This window comes from Triturus cristatus, chromosome 4_1, assembly GCF_964204655.1.
Source record: "Triturus cristatus chromosome 4_1, aTriCri1.1, whole genome shotgun sequence".
Lineage (NCBI taxonomy): Eukaryota > Metazoa > Chordata > Amphibia > Caudata > Salamandridae > Triturus > Triturus cristatus.
The window spans coordinates 483,145,628-483,151,475 of record NC_140585.1 but is presented as its reverse complement, the minus strand read 5'-3'; positions in this window follow the sequence as shown (position 1 = coordinate 483,151,475).

The window sequence follows — 5,848 nt, the reverse complement described above, 5'->3', positions numbered from 1 at the left end:
TCCCACTGCATCGACCATGGGCCTCGCCCCGCCGCCAGGGATGATTGCAGAAGCTTCAGGCATTGCTTCCGAAGGCTGCAGGCATCATGTCCAACCCCCCCACAAGGCAGTCAATGGCCAGGCTGTTGGTGATCGGGGGAGGGGTCCTCCCAGTCTCCCAAATCCAGCTCGAAGTCGCTGGTCCCGGCCCTTAGACCCGCTCTTTCTCTGCCCTGAAGGGGCCATTGTCTCAGCCACTGCGCAGCGCTGCCGGCCTCAGGCTCAGGATGCCAAACACGGTTGTTCGCCCTCTCCGCCGTGCACTATTGTTTGGTAGTCAGAGGTGCGTGATGTCAACCACCGATATTAGCTCAAAACAGGCAGGATTACCCCGGGGACAGACGGCTACAGGGGGTTACAAACGCGGGACAGTGGAGCTCCTTATAGAGTGACCACCATCTTCTGTGGCCAAGCCATGCCCATGGAAGCTGTGGAATTAACCAACATTATGGGAGCCAATGGGTTGATGTCCTGTGGTGGCACAGGCACCCCTCAATCATTGAGGGCGTACACATTTTCACTGTACATAACTTTTGGCAAGGCTTACAAGACAATTATCTTGAACAAGGAAGGTTGAGCACCTTCTGCACATGCACTCTGATCAGGCTCCAGTGAAATAGATAATTGAGATACCAGCATCCAAACACCGAGCATTTACTTGGCACCTATCCCCAACTTCACAACTCAACACTTCTTTTAGGGAAGAGATTAACTGAGAACTCTGTTATATGAAAACTCTGTCATTACGGTGTGCATTATGTGGGAAGCCTTCATGGCCTATAGCGGCAGAATATGTATCGCCAAGCAACATGGGATCCGTAATCTCTATTTGCAAGACTAAATAGGCTAGAATCCGAGATCAAGCATTAGAAGAGCATTCAGTTTGCTGCACTGAGGCAGGGAGTGAAACACTTATATAAGAATGCAAGAGTGAGGGCATATGATATGTGGAGGAGGAAAGGCTTGGCAGAACCTTGACTGCACTACTGCACCAGCCGAGAGCACCTCAGACCATAGTCCAGCTAGAGGGGAATGATGGATACGTTAAATGAGGCAGACAAGACACTGAAGACATTTGTAAACTGCTACACTAACCCATACATGTCACATACATCTATACTCTTTATCGACTACACAGTTTATTTCGACTGTATAGCACTGGCATGGTTAGAGGGCCTGAGATCACTGTTGACAAAAAAACAGCTGCAATCTCTGGACTCCCCATTTGCAAGACGCTTGGTTTGAGGGTTTCCCATTTGAGTTCTACAAAGCCTACTCCCACCTACTAGTTTTCCAGCTACTGCAAGTGTACAGTGGAGCACTGGAGAGGGGCACACTCCCTCCCTCATTCAGAGAAGGTGCCCTCTTAACACTACTGAAACCAGACAAACTTCCTTTGGAGTATGATTCATACCGACCTGTATCCCTCATTAATGTAGATGCCAAAATACTTGCTAAGGTGCTCGCAAATGTCCAACTACTCCTATTACCGGACTTGGTCCTTCCAAACCAAGTGGGATCCATACATGGCCAGTACACTTCATACAATCTCATAACCTTGTTTGCCCTAGTGCACTAGTTAAATCCGGAGTTTGATGCGGTAGCAGTCTTTTTGGACACATATAAAGCAGCATTTCCAAGTTGCAAAACTATTTATGGAGGGTCAGGAAAGTCTGAGCAATAAAAGATTTTTTTTTTAACAAACTTTATTGCACACCAATGAGCGGTACACAGGCAATATTAAATACATCTTGGCATGTTCATTTTGTTTTTGTCGAAACATCTCCGTTAAATACATTCTTATCATAAATGGTTATACAATGGAGTGCGCCTCATAAGTCAACAGGATGTAGGCTGGACATATGTCCGGCCAATAATGTTTGCTAGAATACTACGTAAGTATTACCTATGACAGTTACAAGTGGAATGCAATTTGAAGTATTACTTTTTCAGAACAACCCCATACCCTCCCCCCTCCCTCCCTCCTGGTCTGCGTCTCGGTATTGTGTCTTATGGCCCATTACTATGCCTCTATCTAGGATCTCTTGGTTCCTGTTGTTGGTGCTGCAGTGTCTGGGCGGCAAGATAACCTCAATTAATTGGCGTTGTGTATGTTGGTGCCTTATGGGTTTACTATGGGGTAGGTGTGACAGGCCCAGGTGTAAGGTCTAAATGTCGAAACTCTTCTAGCATGCGGTCCCAGTCTAGGGAGATTTGGTGTTTTCTGAGCCCTCTCGCCTCCCCATGTCTAATATCCGCGCTCTCGGCCCCACACCATCGTATCACACCATCCTGCCATGATGTTAATGGAGGGCAGCGGGGAGATTCCCATCTCATGGTGATCCCTCGTATAGCTAAGATGAGAGCTATATCAAGAAATCGAACTGGACCTTAAGGGCGCTATTACGTTTGCTCAGCCCCAGCAAACATTCTACAGCATTGTCACAAATCGTTTACTGTGTGGTCTCCCCAAGTGCCCTCTGGATTCCACCCCAATAAGCGCTGAGGCAGGGACAAACCCACAAAATATGAAGGAATCCCGCTTCCTCATCCCTACAGTTAGGGCAACTATTCTGGGCCTCAGGGAACATACGTTGGATTCTCCTCAGGGTTAAATATGATCTATGTAACACCATAGTTTGTATGAATTTAAGGCGGGCATTCCGGGACAAAATACTCGTCCATGCTTTGTCAGTTATGGCCATGCCTGTGTCGGCCGCCCATTTTGCCCGGAGAGCAGTGAGAGTAAAAGAGACCTGCGCCCTAATGCCAGTATACAACTATTTCACTAGATGACCTCCCCTCCCCATGTAATAAAGCAGGAGAACTAGTTCGTGTTGAGGTGGTTCAGTGCGCTGAGGTGCCCATGTCTCTTTAGTGTAATGTGCGACAGCAGCATACAATAGATAGTGGCGAACTGTTGCACCTGTGGCCTGCACAAACATATCATGGTTCAGAAGGATGCCATCCCCAAAGAGTGATCCCACCTCTTCCACTCCCACCTCCATCCAGTCGTGTAGTCTTGCCTGTGTTAGTCTCCCACCAGGGAGTGGCATGCCTAATAATGGCATATTTCTCGCATATGGGACTGCCCCCGATGTATATTGTATAGCCTTCTTCCAGCATTGAAGGGCGGTTGTCAGCAAGGGGGGACCCTGTGGCGGGAGTTTGATTTTAGGGAGTAGGACTCTGTGGAGTGTCCCGCTTTCTAAGTCCCTGGGGCCATATCCAATTTCCTGTAGGCTCCTACCCGCCGTCCAAAAGGATAACCATTGCAGTTGGTAAATCATTTCTCCCACAAAGAGAGCAGCCTATTCTGCTGGAAGCTGTCTCGAAGTGGAGAAAAGCATGTCTCTACGCATTCTGGAAAAGTTCTGCTCTGTGCTAACTTAAATCATACAATTCTATCATTTGTTACACTTACACAGTGTTCTTTTAAAACAATTCTAATATGTTAAGGCATGCAGATACAATGTAGGCTCATTAGTTTCACAAGATCCTACACATTGAAGCGTCTCTAAGCATCCTTCAAACTTAGTCATCTTCAGCAAATGAGATACATTGGACCAGGCTGAACTCTGCAGGTGTACTGTTGCAACTCATTAAAACATTCTGCAGTTATCACGTAAATGAAAATATTTCACCTGAGATAGTAAGCATAGACATTTTGCATTTGTTAATTGTGAGTTCAGCTTCTCCTAGATATAAAAATACAAGTCATATGAAACAAGATGGCTCCCAAATGTTAGCCACCCTAAAGTCAGGCCTGCAATAGCTATGGTGAGGAACTTCGATTTTCGATCACGATCGAATCGACCCGCCATTTTGTGGCCCGCCGCCATTTTGTGTTGCCATCACTCAGGCAGCACTGCGAACAAAGTCTATTCTGTTTTTTCTGTGGCCTGGTGTCGAGATACGCCTTCGGCCTCTATTTGCAAAGCTGGTGTTAGAACTAGCCGAGTACACTAATCCCTGTCTGGCTTTTCTAATCCCTGTCTCAACTATCTGTTGGCTCACACTATTCTTTCCTGACCTTATCTTATCGACTGGCCTTCACTGTCTCCTGCTAGTATTCTCTCGTTTCACGACTGTCCTCCAACACACACAAACGTATCTCGCCACCTGCAAGTTAGTTATGAATCTGTTAATAAATTAGTTTGAGGGTGGGGTGACAAACATAGTTGGAGGATAGGTCTCTTCGAGTCATCCGACATTTCTGTTTTCAAACCTTTCTTATTGGTTCCACCTTGTTTTCCAACTTTCCTTATTGGCTCTTTCTTGTATGCTCTAGGAGTGCATTTTATTAATCATTATGGTATTATATGGTATTTAACCTGATGCGCCACAGAGTAAAGTGGCAGTCTCCTGAGAACCTACTTTGTGTACTTCTAGCATAACTGTACTAGCTGCAGCTAAATAAATCTGATCTTCTAAACGCCGACAGAGTGTCCCGTGTCTCTGTGTAGCGAAGCAGGAGAACTCCGGAGACTTTGGGCGTACCCTGCGCCGCCAGGTCCAAAAGGTTCTGGTTCTTCAACTGGCGCCCAACGTGGGGCGGCTTCAGTGGTACCGGTTCTGCTCGAAGGTTGTGAGGAACCCCGCAAGAAAATTCCGGAGGGTTCGCGAGCCACACTAAGCGACCCCTGTATGTCGAAAGTGGTCCGAAGGTCTTTTGGAGCGCGGTTACTCCTTCCTGACGGCTACTGACGACCGCTGCCCTGACTGCCGCCCTGCTTTGGCCCTTCCTTTGATGATGTATGGTAAGGCGAGACGATAGACGGGCCTCTGTTGGTGGAAGAAGACGTCCTTAGTTAAGTATTTTCGTGGGTCGCGCCCACAAGTTTTGTTCTTTGATTGATTTCATTAGGTTCTTAGATTTATCTTTTGCAAAAGATAAAGCAGAGGGTAAGTGCATTTGTGCTGTGTAAACTGAGTTTTACTCCCTTGAAGTTTGTGAACAGTCCGGAGACATCTCGAGATGCCTGGTCTGACTAAGTTTGGAAGAATTTGTTGTCTTGGTTGTAATAGGGACTCCCGACTTGAGGACTCTTGTCCGATTCCTTCGGTTGGAACTCCCACATATGAGCTCTATTCAAAACATGGTATCGGCCCCATTGCCTTTAACGAGACATGGACTCAATACACGAAGAAAGATGGTGTTCTTAAATGGCCAGAAAATGGTAGTTTTGATCCTAATGTGCTAGATAATTTGGAAGCAGTTTTGTTCAAAAGAAAAGCCCGGCCGGCAATGTTTGACTCTTTCCGCCTTTGGCGTAAGGAAGCCAAACAGAAAGAGATTAAACAAGCAAAACGAGATAGGAAAGCACAGGGTATGACAATTATACAGGCTGCTCAATAGTTCAAAAATGATGAAGTTGATAATGCGGCTGAAATTTCAGAAAGACAACATCGTATGGCGATAGATAAATGCTATCCGATGTTGCCTGTTTCTCCTTCTGATAATAAGAAAGATATAGAAGAAGATCCCCTAATGTCTCATTTATTAAGGTTGCCTCCGCCCTTTGCGCAAAATGCCAATGTACCTCAGCTGTTACAGCCTGCTCAGCTGCCAGTGGTACCTCCGCCGGTTCCGGCTCTTCAGCATTTGCCTCCTCCAGTATTACCGCCCTTGCCGGTTTTACTGTTAGTCTCAACTTCTTTGCCTTCATCTCCTGATCTTAGATCTCCTTTGCCTTCTGCTCCTCCTGCAGGTATCCATTCTTCTCCTATCAGTTCTCCTAATACTCTGTCTCCAATTCTTATGTCTAATTCTCCGTCTGTGCGTAAGCGTCTCACAGACTCTGTCACT